At 35.3% G+C, this 18,072-nt stretch overlaps 1 protein-coding gene across 3 annotated transcripts in view; it reads left to right on the top strand.

Annotated features, from left to right (window-relative positions):
* The window catches only part of mboat1 (membrane bound O-acyltransferase domain containing 1), an 86,757-nt gene that overhangs the window by 36,751 nt on the left and 31,934 nt on the right, over nucleotides 1–18,072 (top strand). The window contains exons 3-4 of one of the 3 annotated variants that reach the window (XM_073925272.1): nucleotides 12,718–12,781; nucleotides 13,173–13,260. The gene's annotated coding sequence lies outside the window, so the exon portion shown is untranslated. Of the gene's footprint in view, nucleotides 1–12,717; nucleotides 12,873–13,172; nucleotides 13,261–18,072 lie in introns of all 3 variants that reach the window. The other 2 variants (XM_073925273.1, XM_073925274.1) reach the window with 2 other exon arrangements.

Genomic DNA, 18,072 nt, shown 5'->3' with positions numbered 1-18,072 from the left:
CAAGAGTTCACACTTAGCTGATGATTGATTATAAGCAAGTTTGGCATGCAGTCCCGGGAGAGAGCCCTGAGCACAAAAGGTCCTTGACCCCAGGGCTCCCTCCCATTTGCAGGGCGAGAGGGGAGCTTTGAGCTCAGGTAGATCTCGACAACTCCCCTTTTGATAAGAGCTGATGACTAAAATGAATGCTATGAAGAGATACGCTGCAGGATGAAAGATTGACCGTAGTGCTAAATTTCGATTGATCAATCCATTTGTAGTGCATGTTTTTTGGAAGGTGGGAGGACACCTGAGAACCCGGGGAAAACCCACGCAAGCACGGGAAGAACATGCAAACTCCGCACAGAAATGACCGCCGGCCTGTTAAAGGACTAGAACCGGTGATGTTCTTGCTGTTAGTAAACAGTGCTAACCACTGGGCCACCGTGCCAGCCTATGAAGGGAAAGGTGGAGAAGTAGGAGTGGAAGGAGGGATTCTTCAAATCGAAGATGACTGTAGTGAGAAACACTGGTTCTTTATAGTGGGTTAGGACTTGTCTGATTGGTGGATCATACGTAGCTAATGCAGAACCAGCTGTGTTCAGTCACAATCACGTGATCCTCTCGAAATTAGTTTATAAATAAACTGCGAAATCGCATCGCTTGACAGCTTGAGACCGATTGAGGATCAAATCATGACATCTCTGGACAGAAATTTAAAATATGGAGCAATCGCTTGCATTAAAAAATGTCTAATATCTTGTTTAATCCCGCCCCTTTTCGTAGCGCTGCACGACAGAATATCACATGCTCAACCTAGTGTGACCGCAGCTTTAATAGTAAATATTTAATTCAGATTAATCAAAGATAAATCCCCTCTTGTCCTCTTTGAACCGTAATGAAAATTGCATGATGGTCTCTTATCACTCTCATAATTCAGTTTTTTTTTTTCATAAAAACAAAGGTTAGCCAATCTAAGTGATAGCACAATCAATTGGCACATCTCCATCACAATCCCAAACATGTCAATTATCAAACTATCTGCTCAGGTCAGTTTTGTCACATTGTTATCTCTTTTTTAATCCTATTGTCAACAAAATGAAAATGTATATTCGAGGAACATGACACAGTACTTGCCTAGCGATGGGTTCAGTTAGATAAGAAGGTTCTTTGTGTGTTAAAAGAAGGCTGCGCATTGAAAGTATTAAACCCTAAAACAGTACATTTATAGATAAGGCAGCCCAGAATCAAACTCATTTAAAATGTCTGTACACAGGGCTGTGTGTGTTTCAGAACAAACACAGCGAACGCTCAGTCATCCATGCACAGACCGGTGGATGTAGTAATAATCTGTTAATAATTATTTAAGGTATTTTTCCCAAACTAAAATGTAATCACATTTTAGTCGATTGTTAGATGCCTGTGTCGTGCAAACAAAACGTGTTTATTTTGCATGGCGCAGTCATTTGTGCACAGGTATATGCGGTAATGTGTGACAATGTCAGTACTTGAGCTGACAGGCTATTCATCACACTGCTAAGTCACATCATTGCATTCTGCCTGCTATTATGACAGCCACATTATTCATCAGGATTAGGGCCAACCACACAGGCCCCTGTGCGTCTGCACCAGTTCCAGTTCTTTATCGATCTCTGTTCTCTCCATTACCAAAAAGAGGGGCTATCTGCATGACAGCGAGCACACTGTGCATGTTGATGATGCTCTTGCCTGCTGCACAATTTGTTTTTTTATAGAGGAGAAGGTGAGGAGAGAGATAAAGAGGCACTGTACTGACTCTCCTGAGAGATCCATATAATGGAGTGCCGGACGACTTAAATACGCAGAGTAGAAGGGGCCTTCGCTGGAGCTCCTTTTCTTTAAACAGTTTAAGTTATCTTGGGCTTTCTGTGTTTTGATAAGGAATGAATGAGGTTTTTGGGGCGCAGCTTGATTCAGACGTTATGTAAATAACCAGATAGCTTTCGAAGACAACTTTGTATGATCTAAATCGACTTGCATTTGCACTTGTCTTTAGGAAACCGCACTCTCTGAGAAATGGTGGAAGATAAACAGATGTAAGCGTACAAAGTGAAGTTATCACAATGCGTTTTGTCTTGCTTGATGCGCATTATATGGTCCACACAGATTTCTTTTATTTAAAATGTTCAAATTATAAATAACATTTGTCTCTGAAAATCCGAGAGGCAGGGGAGGGGTGTTTGGGGGTGAGGTCTCTGAATAACACTGTTGAGAACTGGGATAGGAAACTGTACTGTGGTGTTAGTAACTGTGTTATCCACCGGGTTTTGAGCGGCCCCTGCAATCGGTTACTGTACCAAAGTTGGCGACCCGGGGGTGCTACTGCTACTGACTGTACCAAAAAAAAAAAAAAAAGGGGAGGGGGGGGGGGTGAATTTACAGGAGTTTTCCGGGAAAAATAACAAAACGGTATGATTGCGGGAGATTGATCTGAAATAAGAGAGACTCCCGGGAAAAACAGAAGTGTTATGTTCACCAGTTTAATAATGATTTGATCAGCTGTAGTTAGAAATTAGGTTGTTATAATCTTCTAAGGGCTTATTATGAGGTCCTGTCGCCATCTTGTGCATAGACAACATCAACCATTTTTGGTCAGCTTAGTATGGCAGGCTAATGGCCACCGACGCGCTGCCTCTCAGAAATTATAAATAAACAAACTGCATAGTTGCAACTTAAACAACTACATTATTAACTAAAAAGCCTCAAAAGTGCATTATGTTGTCCAACAGCTGCAATATTTGTCAAACTGTAAAGTGTCCTCTGCTTGTCGCTGTATGTGGGCGGAGTAATACAGAAGAGTGAGGAGGCTGTACAAATGCTGTTATTGTAGAATACCGCCCGGCTATCAGCCAATCAGATTCAAGAACCAGACAGAACCTGTGTGTGTGTGTATATATATGTGTGTATATATATGAGCAATATTACACGAGTAGCAGTGCGATATGGCTGTATATCGGCACTGGTGGGAAGCGTGCGATGGCACTAAAAAAGTCATAATAAAAGTCATATCGCACTGCTACGAGTGTGATATTGCTCATATATACACAGTTTGATGCCATAATTGTGTATATAAAAACAAAATCAAAGACGGAGAGTTTCAAAAACCCTTTGGTATGAGGAACTACTTTCTTCCCCATTGGATTCAAATCATAAGCTGACAGTTAAACAGCTGAGCGTGCATCTTTTAAACTTTGGATCTGTAGTGTCTGCTTTTTGGTGGCTGTATGTGGGCGGAGTAATACACAAAGGGTAAAGAGGCTGTAGGAGTTCTGATATTGCAGAATATCGCACGGCTATCAGCCAATCAGATTTGAGAACCAGACAGAACTGTTGTGTTTACATACATACATATATATATATATATATATATATATATATATATATATATATATATATATATAAATATATATATATATATATATATATATATATATATATATATATATATATATGTATGTATGTATATGTTTTTTGTTTTTTGCAAAACTAATGCTATAAAAAGCAGTGCTCACTGACTCTTACAAATTAATTATTGTCTGATTCACACTAAAAACATGGTAAACTATACTTTTACAGCGAGAACTAGATTCATCTAGACTTGATTCTCCAATAGAATTGTGCTGAGACCGTTTTTGGTATCAGTGTCATATAAGTGTGAGACATGCTGTGCAAGTGTAATAGTAGACTGGGTCAATGTATAGATCCAGCCGTCTAGGGTATGTCTGCGATTTCTCCGCCCCAGTTTTGGCACTGTGAATCCTTACCACAGTGATCAGACAGTCAAAAGATGACTCGCCATATCCAATTCATAGCTTGTGTTTTCCACCAATTCATTAGTCAACAAAATAAAATGTTGCCTCTAATTGGTATAGTGTTGGTATATATGATTGGTATATATAATGAATCTAAGTTTATTATATATATTTGTGTTTAGCAGTGAGAGACATTTTTTACACCTAGAATTAAAGAGAAAGATCTACTTTTTTTCTGAGACACAGTATTCCTGTGATTTATTCCCAGTCAAAGTGTTTCTGTCATCCCTTCGCCAGACTCTCAGGGTGAATTTCAAGGGGGCTGCATCCTATGCATATTTTAAAGAATATGTGAGGTTATTTTTATTTTCATAAGCATATTTGTTGAAACATTTATATGAAGATGTTCATTTTTTAAAGCTGTTAAATTTCTTACATCTTCAAAATGTGAGAGACCACAAATATGCGGACAAATACAACCCAATATTTAATCCAACGCAGGCTCATTCTGAAAACGTATCGTTATAAACAATTTAGGTTGCTGAAAGAATCATTTGCTCCTTTGCTTTTTCATGCTTCACTCTACTGTTTGTCCGTTTCTGAAAGGATTGGATGTTAGAAGCACTTCAATAATCACGTGCACGTTATTATCATCAGTTCAAGAAGTTCGTTATTCCAAATATAGATGTCTCGGCTGTGTATTTAAAAATGGCACTTCCTTTGTTTTCATTCTTCTGGCTTGTGTATGCGCTAGTGATGTCTCTCTGTAAACCAATAGCGTTCAGCTGTGCATCTAGCTCCGCCTTTTGGAACCCTTTAGTAGTGCAAAAAGGAAAGGGTACCCAAAAAGTGGTATGGCACGGTTCACATTTAGGTACCTTTTGACAGTGGAGGTGGAACTCTCATTTCCCAGGGAAGCACAGTAACCCAGAGAACCACTGCTGTAATGATTTTTTTTATGCAGTCAACTGTAAAGGGGTTTTGCAATGTTCAAATCACTATAATGTTGCTACATGTTGGTATCTATTATTTTTTCTCATGATATATTGTGGATATTTAAATATTTTCCTACTATAAATGTGCATTTAAGAACTTTTTTTTTTAACAAAATGGCCACTATATTAAAGGGCACATATGGTGAAAAATCTACTTTTCAAGCTGTTTAGACAGACATATGTGTAGGTGTAGTGTTTAGATCGTCATATTGAGGTGATATGAACACACCCAGTGCTTTTTGTCAATTTAACAACATAAAACCGGTGGACCAATTAGATCGGTTTTCAGACCGACCGCAACTTGACGTAGGAGTGCGGTCCCCCCGCCCACCAAATTGATTTAAAGCTGCATATTAACATGTGTCAGTAGTCACGTGTATAATCATATCAACAAGACAGGACGTGCACAAAGCAACCGGGAATAAAAGGTCTGTCCAGTTTGCTAGGATCAACAATCATCATCAAATGCGATCAAGAAGAGTGAGTTTCACAAGTTTAAAATGTTTTAAAACATGGCATGTGTGTTATGAATTACAGCGATTTACTTCAGATTCACTTCATCAGCACAGCCGCGTGGCAGAACAATTATAAAAGAAGGTTTATTTCGTACATTAAAATAACAGATGTTCATACAGCAGTGGAGATTAACCTGCTCAGTGGTTAACTTTGTCACTTCACTGTAAGATGGTTGCTGGTTCGATCCTTGGCTGAGTCAGTTGGCGTTTCTGTGTGGAGTTTGTATGTTCTCCCCGTGTTCACGTGGGTTTGCTCTGGGTGCTCCGGTTTCCCCCACAAGTCCAAAGACATGTGCTATAGGTGAGCTAAAATGTTCGTAGTGTAAGTGTGTGAATGAGTGTGTATGGTTGTTTCCCAGTGATGGATTACAGTTGAAAGGGCATTCGTTGCATAAAACATATGCTGGATAAGTTGGCGGTTCATTCCGCTGTGGCAACCCCTGATTAATAAAAGGAATAAGCCGAAAAAATTTAATGTATGAAGAGGAACACGGTGGCTCAGTGGTTAGCGCTGACAACTGTCAGCAAGTAGGTCGCTGGTTCCAACCCTGGCTGGGCCAGTTGGAATTTCTGTGTGGAGTTTGAATGTTCCCACCATGTTGGCGTGGGTTTCCTTCAGCTGCTCTGGTTTCACCCATTGTCCAAACTAATATAGGTGAATTAAATAAACCAAATTGACCGTATATGAGTGTAAATGAGAGTGTATCGGTGCTTCCCAGTACTGGGTTGCAGCTGGAAGAGTATTTGCTGCATAAAACAATTGCTAGATGAGTTGGCGGTTCATTCCGCTGTGGCAAACCCTGAATAATAAAGGAACTAAGCCAAAGGAAAATAAAATAATGAATGTTGAACACATACCATCAACTGTTTGATAACTAAAGTTTTAGAATAAAACATTGTTCTGTTTTCAGCATAATAAAGAAACTCATACATATTTGAAACAAGTTAAATAAATAATAATTTAAGACTTATTTATTTATTGCTTAGCTAAAGTGCCCAAGAGTAGACTAATAAGGCCTAGCAACTGTGTTTTGAGTGACAGAATCTTGTTTCATGTGCCACCCAATTGGGTATTTTCGAGTATAAAATTTTTTTATATTTTGCATTGTGAAAGAATTTCATGACACAAAAAATATTCAAAAGTATTAAATTAAATATTATTTAATATAAAAAATTAAAATACGGAAATTTCTTTAAATTAAAATTTCTGGTAAATTTCTGTAACTTAATATCCTGTATTTTATGGTATATTTCTGTAATTTAACGGTCCTTATTTAACATTTTTTCCCCTAAATTGAAATTTCTGGTAAATTTCTGTAACTTAATACCCGTTATTTTACAGTATATTTCTGTAATTTAACAGTTGTTATTTTCTGTTTTTTTTTTTCTTAAATTGAAATTTCTGGTAAATTTCTGTAACTTAATATCCATTATTTTACGGTATATTTCTGTAATTTAACAGTTGTTATTTTCTGTTTTTTTTTTTCCTTAAATTGAAATTTCTGGTAAATTTCTATAACTTAATACCCGCTTTTTTACGGTATATTTCTGTAATTTAACGGTTGTGATTTTACTTTTTTTCCTTAAATTAAAATTTCTGGTAAATTTCTGTAACTTAATATCCACTATTTTACGGTATGTTTCTGTAATGTTTCTGTAATTTAACGGTCGCTATTTAACTTTTTTTTCCCTTAAATTAAAATTTCTGGTAAATTTCTTTAACTTAATATCTGGTATTTTACGGAATATTTCTGTAGTTTAGCGGTTGTTATTTTACGTTTTTTTCCGATATCCAGCTGCCAGAAATAAACTGTAAAATTCCGAATTTTTTTTTTACAGTGTGGGATCAAGTAATTTGAGGCCGTTCATCAGCTTAAACCTTTTTGTTTCGATGACTTTCAGATGTGGGTAATAAGCTAGAATGAAATCACAACAAGCAGATCTCATTGGAGGCTTGAGAAAAAGAGAAGAGAAAAAAAACAAGCTTTTTTCCTCAGCCTCTCTATAATCCTCGTGTTTCTCTCTTCATCTGTCTGCCCGTGGATGAGGAGAGGTGGCTGTCACTGTGTCTGATTAATGACCCGTCGGAGGCATGTCCAGCCATATTAGGGCCCTATGTATCTAGAGGAGTGTGCAAGGGGCAAGGGGGCTTTGTTCTGGGAGGAAATGTTCTCAGCACCCTACCGCCGTTCGCCAGTGAAAAGATAAAGATTTACTGTCATCAAAGGCCAGATTAAAGTGCACAATGCCGACATTGATTTTTACCAAAAACTGCACATTTTGGGAAACCCATTTTAGAGCCCCGCTCGAGATATGATCATCTTATTTGGTAAGGGATAATATGGAATCTTCTCCCAGAATGAACTTTGAAAGGAGTAAATTGTAAATATTGATTTCTGAAATGAACTGTCAATCTTGGTTGTGCCAGATTATTCCTATCATCCAGCTCAACCCCTGGTGACAATGAATTCAGAAATGCTGACAAAGTGGAGTGTATAGGATTTCTGTTAGAAGCAGTCAGCCTGCCTCCACTCGAGCCGGTAATGGCTGTTCAATTTTTATCAGATAACGGAGATCTCATCAGAGGCGAAAAATGAAATGAACTGTGTCTCAGAATCAGGATCCCTGCTCTTATCCCGGCCAGAATCATCCAAGTGAAGCAGAGCGCTTTCCATTATTTCAGGTCACTTCATTACGGAAAGGCACATAGGAGCCAATAGCTGCAAACAAAGCAGGCGTTTTCAGGGCTCACACGGGGGTCGAGTGTGAGGGGCAGCGTGATAGGCTGCCCGTGTGTCCGGGGTTATCCTATTACCACTTAAAAGATATGGTGAAAGGCAGCAAATCTCAACTACTTGTTTATCTTCTCTTGCTCAACCCCAGGATTTCATTGGTGCAGCTGACCTTTCACCCTGTGAAAGCCCCAAAAAATGAATCTTTTCCTCGTTTAACAATTCTTTTGACTTTGTTTCCTTTTTTCAATTATTAATAATTTTTTGTCTATCTTTTTGTCACATAAACTGTAAAAACAATCTGTTATTTTTCAGTTTATTTTCGGTAAAATAACGTAAAACAAAGTAAAATAACGGCTGTTAAATTACAGAAATGTACTGTAAAATAACAGAGAATAAATTACAGAAATTTACAGTAAAAAAAGAGGTTGAATTACAGTAATTTACTGTAAAATAACAGAGGTTGAATTAGAGAAATGTACTGTAAAATAGCAGAGGTTGAATTACATAAATTTACTGTAAAATAACAGAGATTAAATTACAGAAATCTACAGTAAAAAAACAGGTTGAATTACAGAAATGTACTGTAAAATAACAGAAATTGAATTACAGAAATGTACTGTAAAATAACAGAAATTGAATTACAGAAATTAACTGTAAATAACAGAGGTTGAATTACAGAAATTTACTGTAAATAACAGAGGTTGAATTACAGTAATTTACTGTAAAATAACAGAGGTTGAATTAAAGAAATGTACTGTAAAATAGCAGAGGTTGAATTACAGAAATTTACTGTAAAATAACAGAGATTAAATTACAGAAATCTACAGTAAAAAACAGAGGTTGAATTACAGAAATGTACTGTAAAATAACAGAAATTAAATTACAGAAATTAACTGTAAATAACAGAGGTTGAATTACAGAAATTTACTGTAAATAACAGAGGTTGAATTACAGAAATTTACTGTAAATAACAGAGGTTGAATTACAGAAATTTACTGTAAATAACAGAGGTTGAATTACAGAAATTTTGCAAAAATTAAAATTTAAGTAAATTTCTGTTATTCAACCTCTGTTATTTTACAGTAAATTTCTGTAATTTTATATTTGTTATTTTACGGTAAATTTCTGTAATATAACAGCTGTCATTTTAAATTTTTTTCTGGCACCCCAGCTGCTGGAAATAAACAACAAAATTACGATTTTTTTTTTACATTGAAGTGCTGAAGTCAAAATTATTTGCTTTTTTAAAAATATTTCTTTAATTATGTTGAACAGAGCAAGGAATTTTTCACATTATTCACTCGTTCATTTATTTCAGTCAGAATTATTATAATGAGAAGGTAAAGATCATGTTCCTTAAAGATTGTTTATAGATTTTCTACTTTAAATATCTCAAAACACAAACATTCAAACGTAAAATGCATTGTTAATCAGTAATTTGATTTACTTTAATCAATATTTGATTGTTTTGAACACACAACCAAAGCCAAAAATTGTTGAGTTGAGTACAGATTCCAAAATTATAAAAAATATTTAATCTAAGCTACCTGATTAAAGTCTTGTCAACTATTCAAGTTTTAGGAACAAGAAATAATAAATTGACTTCTAGTTGAGCATTCGATATCAGAAGTGGCTTATTAAAGGCAAAGGCCTCTAGATTACGCTTATTTTACCAAAATAAAATATGATCATGCCTTGATATTTTATTATTTAATTAGGACAGTAAGGTCTGATTTAATTAGACAAAAGTCTTGTTACTTAACAGCAGAAATGCACAGTATAGAATATAAGGTCATGCTGTAATGGAAAAATAATGAATATTGTTCATGACTCTCATGAGCTTAAACGACGGCATCCATACATCACTACAATGACTCAAATAACTTATTATAAAGTCATCTGGAATGGCAAAGAAAGCGTTCTTGCAGGACTCCTAGAGTTAATCAAGATTCTTTGAATTCATCTTCAATGCCTCCTTCATCTCACCCTAGACATGCTCAATAATATTCATGTCTGGTGACTGGGCTGGCCAATCCTGGAGCACCTTGACCACTACCCTGCTGAAGAATTTGCCCTCTTCTTTGGTTTGTAATGTAATGGGCAGCCCAAATGTCTTGATACCTCAAGCTGTTGTTGTTGCCATCAATTCTGCAGATCTAGAAAAAAAAACAAATACTACTGAAGTCAATAGTTACTTATGTGTCAATGGTTATTTTGTGTTCAAAAGGATTTAAAACAAGTAAGGGTGAGTAAATGATGTCAGAATTTTCATTTTTGTGGGAACTATCCCTTTAAATGCAACTAAATTGAATTACGGATTAAATTAAATTGTTCTTTTTCACAGGAAAACAACAAACTCATAATGATGATATCCTGGGTTTAATGACCCATTGTTTTATTTTAATTTAATTAGTGATAGGACGAGATTTTTTGATTAGCATGTTACGTCTGCCTTGCCTTGCTTTCTTAATTACCAATTAGTCATTGTGATTATGCATTATTATAATTATTAATACGACTTTCCGCTGTTCAATTTGGACATAGTCTTTTGGATATTAGCCCTGATTATTTTGTAACCTCTAGGCTTCTCTTTTTTATTATTCTTTTATATAAAACAAACCAGCACATTATCAAGAAAAACCAAACCATTCAGTGGCAAAAGAGCGGCCGATTTGTAATAAAATTCATTCATTCTTTCATTTTGTTTTTGGCTTAGTCCCAGTCCCTTTATTAATCAGGGGTCACCAAAGTAGAATGAACCACCAACTTATCCAGCATATGTTTTATGCAGCGGATGCCTTTCCAGCTGCAACCCAACACTGAGAAACACTCATGCACTCTTGCATTCACACACTCACACACACACACACACACACACACACACACTACGACCAATTTAGCTTATTTAATCGACCTATGTGCATGTCTTTGGACTGTGGGGGAAACCGGAAACCCATGCGAACACGGTGAGAACATGCAAACTCCACACAGAAATGTCCACTGACCCAGCCTGGGCTCGAGCCAGCAACATTCTTGCTGTGAGGCCACTGCACCACCATGATAAAATTGTAATTTATAATAAAAAATATTTAAGTAATTTACTAGAGCTTGATCAAATCATATTTAACGTACAAATCCACAAATTACAGACAAGGATGTAGAACAGTTATGAACTGGTATGAGATTGTGTCAGAAGCCTGTTATGTTGATGCGTGAGTTATTACGGAAATGTCTGCCTATTGCTATGTTAGTAAAATTGAGTAAACATTTTATTCGACCAGCTAGTTTTTTTTGTTTGTTTGTTTGTTGTTGTTGTTGTTGTTTTTTACCAGAAATGGCGCAGACTTCTTCCAAACGATAATAAGACGATGTATCCTTGTGGAAAAAAATATATATATTTCTCAGCTTTTATTTACATTTGAACAAAAAGTGGAATATCTAAAATTATATCTCTCTTAATATATAATAGACAATATAATAGACAAATTACCATGTTTGTAAACATTCAGGATGCGTGCACAGCGAGGTTGCATAAAACAAACCGAGAGCCCTAGCATTTACAGCGAGGGAATGACATTCGATGCAGTACAGAGTTTGTTGTTGTCTTATAAATAAGTTATATTGATTACATATTATATACATTATTTAAATAATGCTTTCAGCGTACTATAACAGCTCTTCACCCAGTGATAAACAAAGTTATTTAGCAAAATTAACGTTAAAGTGAGCGTTGTTCGTCTGACATGTCCATTTGCGATAGCACCCTCCCAATGGATATTGGATAAGATGAAATGGCCGAGCATCCAGCCCGAAATATCTTATTGAAACTTCAAGTGATTTTACAAGAGAGAAGTTGAAGGCTTACAAATCTTTGGATGCCAACAATTTTGTTCTGTGTGGTCATGTGCAAGAAATAGTGTTCCATGATTACCAGATTCAACACTAAGTAGTGCTAAAAACTGAGGTTCTGCCTAGCCAAAGACAAGGAAAGAAGACGGAGCTGTACAAGGCCTGTGTAATCATAAAAGAGCTAAACTACCACATTCTGACTGAAATACATATTTACGTTTCATTCGAAGCATGCAGTGTCCGCAGTTTAATTCACCTTATTAAACTGTTTTGCTGAAATCATTGCTGCAATCAAAAAACAGTAATGTGTATGATTTTAGCCTAGCGTGAACTTACCTGATATGAAATGAGAAGTGCAGTGGAGCATTTTTAATTAGGTCCTCACTCCATTTAGCTCCTTTTAGCCAAAGACATCTGCGGTTGGCATTAAAAGCATTGTGGTGTACTGTAAAAGTCTATTTTTGGACTCGGATTTGGCATCCTACTGCACAACACGACATGTTTGCTATTGCAAACGGTCTCTTTTTGTAACCAGGAACCCGTGTGACGTCATGTGTGACGTAGGCTGGTAATTCCTCTATAGAAAAGCCTTTATTGGATATTACAGCAATCAAATGCTTAATATAATTGCTGACCAGCTTTTTCATATATCCACTGGTATTTTGCCCATTCATCTTTAGCGATGAGCTCCAGCTCTTTAAGGCTGTAGGGTCTCCTTGCAGTCACCCTGACTTTTTTGCTCCCTCCACAGATCCTCAATTGTATTTAAGTCAGGACTCTGGCTGGGCCACTGCAAAATGTTAATGTTTTTACCTGCTAACCATTTCTTCACCACTTTTGCTATGTTTTTTAGGTCATTGTCTTGCTGAAATATCCACTGGTGCCCAAGGCCAAGTTTCTGCGGAGACTGCTTGATGGTGTTGTTGAGGATTTTGATCTATTGCTTCTTTGTCATGGTGCCATTTACTGTGTGTGTGTGTGTGTGTGTGTGTGTGTGTGTGTGTGTGTGTGTGTGTGTGTGTGTGTGTGTGTGTGTAAAATGTGTGTGAAAGTAAAATACTGACAAACAGCAAAAAAAAATGTCTTTGAATTAAAATATTTTTAAAAAATTTAATTGTTAAAAACAACCATTTTTATTTAACTTTAAACCTTATTTCCAAAATATTCAGTCTGTTCATTAAATGACACCTATAATATTCAACAAAAAATTTCAGTCCATTTTATTTCACTTGCCAAATTTCCTTACACAAATATGAAATCTAAATCTAAACCATAATCTCTATCAGCTTTATTCATCTTCACCAACAGGTGGTGCCAGCGGGTGTTGAACAAATATCAATACAAGAAGAAGACTCATTCCTTTCCCAAACAATAATGATCTGCAGTGATGCAAAGGGTAAGTATGTGTATGATTATCATCATGCTTATGTCTATCACTGCCAAAATAGCTTAATAAAACATCTGAAGCTTCATTTACATTTGATTCAATTTCTTTTTGCGATCACTAGCAGATGCTCGTGTTAAATGAACCACTATTTATCAAAAGTTAATCTCACATGATATGAGGATCAACTAAAATATTAGCTTCAACAGGATCCTCAGTATCCTTACTTATTTTAATTTATTTTTTCACAACAAGCTGGGGCAGACTTAGTGATTTGGGAGCTCTAAGCAATCCCTATCATTGAAACTCAAACACTCCCTTTGCCTAGAGATTTGATTATTTTCTGTAGATTCAGGTTTTTTGTAAATAAACTGGATGTTAAAAATAGCTAAACATTTATTTTCTTAATGTAAAATGAAATACAATAAATTCATAGAAACAAGTTGACAAACTATATGTACAGTTAATAAGCATTGTGTTTAGATTTTAATATTTGCTCATGCAGTGAAGTGTCCTGACATCCCGCTTGTCAGATTATGCTACCAACACTGTATTTGAAAGGTTCTGAAGTTGGGGTTAAGGTAAGGGGAATATTACAGCTTCATATCAAACTACTCCACATTAAAATTTACACTGGTAGCAAAATCGAATGGGTAGTATATTGCGTCATCAAAATGTGCTACCTACTTTTAGAATGGGAGGTAGGACAATTTGTAATCTGCTTAGCTTCAGTGGGCGACCATGTGAGAGTTACAGAGAGCCAGCTGCCGGCAATACATGTGAAACCAGCACATCTGTAGCTGCTTCTTCTATTTTGACAGTTGTCAATCCATTTGAAACCTGCAATTGTAGTTGTGCATCAGCACAGCCCCTCAGAGCAGATGCATATTTTTAATCCATTCTTTTCATGTTATTACATTAAATTATTCAGGATATTTGATTAAATTAGTGACGCGGTAGGTAGTGCTGTCGCCTCACAGCAAGAAGGTTGCTGGGTCGCTGGTTCGAGCCTCGGCTCAGTTGGCGTTTCTGTGTGGAGTTTGCATGTTCTCCCTGCGTTCGCGTGGGTTTCCTACGGGTGCTCCGGTTTCCCCCACAGTCCAAAGACTTGGTACAGGTGAATTGGGTCGGCTAAATTGTCCGTAGTGAATGAGTGTGTATGGATGTTTCCCAGAGATGGGTTGCGGCTGGAAGGGCATCCGCTGCGTAAAAATGTGCTGGATAAGTTGGCGGTTCATTCCGCTGTGGCGACCCCGGATTAATAAAGGGACTAAGCCGACAAGAAAATGAATGAATGAATGATTGAATGAATATGATGACATTGCTGAATGTATTTCCATAGTTCAATAGTAAGAATACAAAAAAAAATCTGATTGACTGACTGAACTGTTGTCCTAGGATCTACCTAGTGGAGCTGCAGTCCTACAGTTTAGTTCCAACCTTAATCTTCGAAAATAATAATAAAAATAGCATGACACAAACTTTCATTGCTTTCCTTAAAAAATAATTAAGTAACACGTTTAGTTACGTTTCTAAGAGAGACTTAAGATCGTAATATATCACTTCAAAAGGTATCTTTACCCAACACTGCTATTAACTTACCCTAAAGTATTTTACTATCGATTTACTGTATTTATATTATAACCAACATTCAAATATAATGCTATTTTACAGTTACTCTAATATACTGTAGTCAACATTTGAAGGGACACCCCATTCTGGGAGAATTATGAAATAAATATGATCAACTTCAAATGTTGAATTCTATATATTGTTTCAAATACCTGAGGAAATCCCATCACATTTGGTCAGAAATTGTAAAGTAATATTTGATGACCTCCTGAACCAAATAATGCAAAGGCAGCACAAACATCACAAAAATCTAGAAAATCAGGCCCTCGATAACGGAACATGTTGCACAATTTCTTGTCTTGGCCACCGCCTTCTACAGGACTTCCACTCGTTCTTACAAGTCTACTTCTTGACTAACTGGTCCAGGTGTGGTAAAATAGAGTTATAAACCCTTCAGCCATCGAGGAACAGGTTTGGATGTACCTGCTCTGCATTATTTTTAACACATCTTCTTCTATCATTCATTCAATGTACATTCCATTATGCAGTAGTGTAAAGTAATTACAAATACTCTAAGTAGTAGTTTTTCTCAGAAACTGTAATTTACTAAGTATTTTTAAAAATGTAAAAAAAATGTATTATTAATCAATAATAAAATCAAAAATACAGTGAAGATGCTTAAAGCATAGTTTAAACATAATAGATATATAGATCTAGATAGATAATAACTCATTTCTTTTATCTTTGCTATGATGACAGTACATTATATTTTACTAGATGGTTTTCAAGATACTAGTATTCAGCTTAAAGTGACATTCAAAGGCTTAATAAGGGTAAATAGACAAGTCATTGTATATCAGTAGTTTCTTCTGCAGACAATCAAACATATGTATTGCTTAAAGGGGCTAATAACATCGAGCTATTAAAATAGGTTTTTAAAATATTCAAACCTGCTTTTATTCTAGCTGAAATAAAACAAATAAGCCTTTCTCCAGAAGAAAAAATATTATAGGAAATACTGTAAAGAAATCCCTCTGTTAAACATCATTTGGGAAATATTTATATTATATGTAAAAATAAATTCACTGGAGGACGAATATTTTTGACTTCAACTGATTATCGTTTTGAATAATCGTGATTACAATTACGACCAAAATAATTGTGATTATGATTTTTTCCCATAATCGAGCAGCCCTAAGTTGATGATGACGTTACATGAGAATGCTGATGACTGCATATTGAGAAACAGTCATGGAAAATTCATCAGAGCTGGTGGTCCCCCAAGAACGTGGTCGAGAAACACTGATTTACTCAACTTCAAGTGGTTCCTTACGTTTATGATTTTCCTTTTTCTGTTGATCTTCCATATTTGTAAGGTAAAAAACTTACCATTGACTTCACAAACACTATGGAAGTCAATGGTTATAGGTTTCCGACATTTTTCGAAATATAATCTTTTAAAAACAGGCTTGTGACAAGTGAAGGCTGAGTAAATTACAAAATTTTCAGTTTTAGGTGAACTATCCCTTTAATTTACATGGCTCATATTACCATCATGACAGTTACCAAAACCTTTTTAACTAGTGTCACTACTGTTATCAAGTAAAGGCAGTTCACAGCCCTCATAAAAATAAGAAGTATACTTTTACCTTAAAGTGATAGCTCACCTAAAATTTACAATGATGATGTCATCATAGTCACCTTTGACTTGTTCCAAACTTGTTTTAGTGTTTTTGTTCTGTTAAACTCAAAAGAAGATATAGTGAAGATGTTGGCAAACTGTAACCATTGACCCCCATAGTACTTGTTTTCCTACTATGGATGTAAATGGTTACAGTTGATATCTCTTTCAGCAAAGTTCAAGTATATTTTTCAGTATACTTTATGGTAACAATACTAAAATACTAGTATTGTTCTTGTAAATGTTTTACTTGATTAAATTTATTGTTTACACTTTTTTTATGTTGACAAACCCGCTAACAATATGCATTAGCTTGAACAACTGCACGAGAATTGAGGGGGGTAATCCAGTTCATCCAGTTTGTTCAGTTTGAGTATTTGAGTAAATCCTTCCATATAGAGTTATTTTAAGTCTGTTAAAATATTGCCCTATGTCTGTCTTTTTCCTTAGCTTTGCAGTGTAATGTTGCATGCTCAATTGTTTGTCTTTTCTAGATTACAGCACAGCACACAATCCTGTTTTATGTATTCGAGTAATGACTGATTTAAACCGGTATGTCCAGTCAGATGGGTCATTATGGTATCTTCTTTCTTGTTGTTAATTTTTTTAGCAACTTGTTGTTGGATACTATATAAAAATGTCAGTCATGCATTCGCTTAATTACACACTTTGGAAGTGTGGGATTAACGCTCACAGACGCAAATATAAAAATATATATACAGGTAAAGTCAGAATTATTAGCCCCCCTTTCAATTTGTTTTTCTTTTTTTAATATTTCACAAATGGTGTTTCAGAGAGCAAGGAAATTTTCACATTATGTCTGATAATATTTTGTCTTCTGGAGAAAGTCTTATTTGTTTTATTTCAGCTAGAATAAAAACAGTAAATGTTTTAGAAGCCATTTTAAGGTCAAAATTATTAGCCCCTTTAAGCTTTATTGTTTTTTCAATAGTCTACAGAACAAACCATCGTTATACAATAACTTGCCTAACCTACCTAATTAACATAATTAAGCCTTTAAATGTCACTTTAAGCTGTATAGAAGTGTCTTGAAAAATATCTAGTCAAATATTATTTACTGTCATCATGACAAAAATAAAATAAATCAGTTATTATAGATGAGTTATTAAAACTATTGTGTGCAGAAATGTGCTCAAAAAAAATCTCTGTGTTAAACAGAAATTGGGGGAAAAAACAGCGGGGCTGATAATTCAGGGGGGCTACTAATTCTGACTTCAACTATACAGACATTAAATAATCATCACTATAGTAAATAAATAAAATTACAAAAAACATTTATGTGTTTATTTTGTAAATCTTTGTTATTAATGATTTGCTGGATAAAACTTTACAGGAAGCTTCAATTATTTATTACTTCTATTATATTTTGTGGTAATAATGACAACAATTTTTTTCTCGAATTTTTACATTTATTTTTATTGATCTGCAGTTTCATTACTGTTATTACAAATAATAAATAAGTAAATATGTTTTTTGTAAATCTTTTAAAATAATGATTCATCAAGCCACAGTTTTATGATACTTATTATTAAAAAAATTACTTTTAATAA

This window comes from Danio rerio, chromosome 16 (assembly GCF_049306965.1).
Source record: "Danio rerio strain Tuebingen ecotype United States chromosome 16, GRCz12tu, whole genome shotgun sequence".
Lineage (NCBI taxonomy): Eukaryota > Metazoa > Chordata > Actinopteri > Cypriniformes > Danionidae > Danio > Danio rerio.
This window is presented reverse-complemented; position numbering and strand designations above follow the sequence as displayed.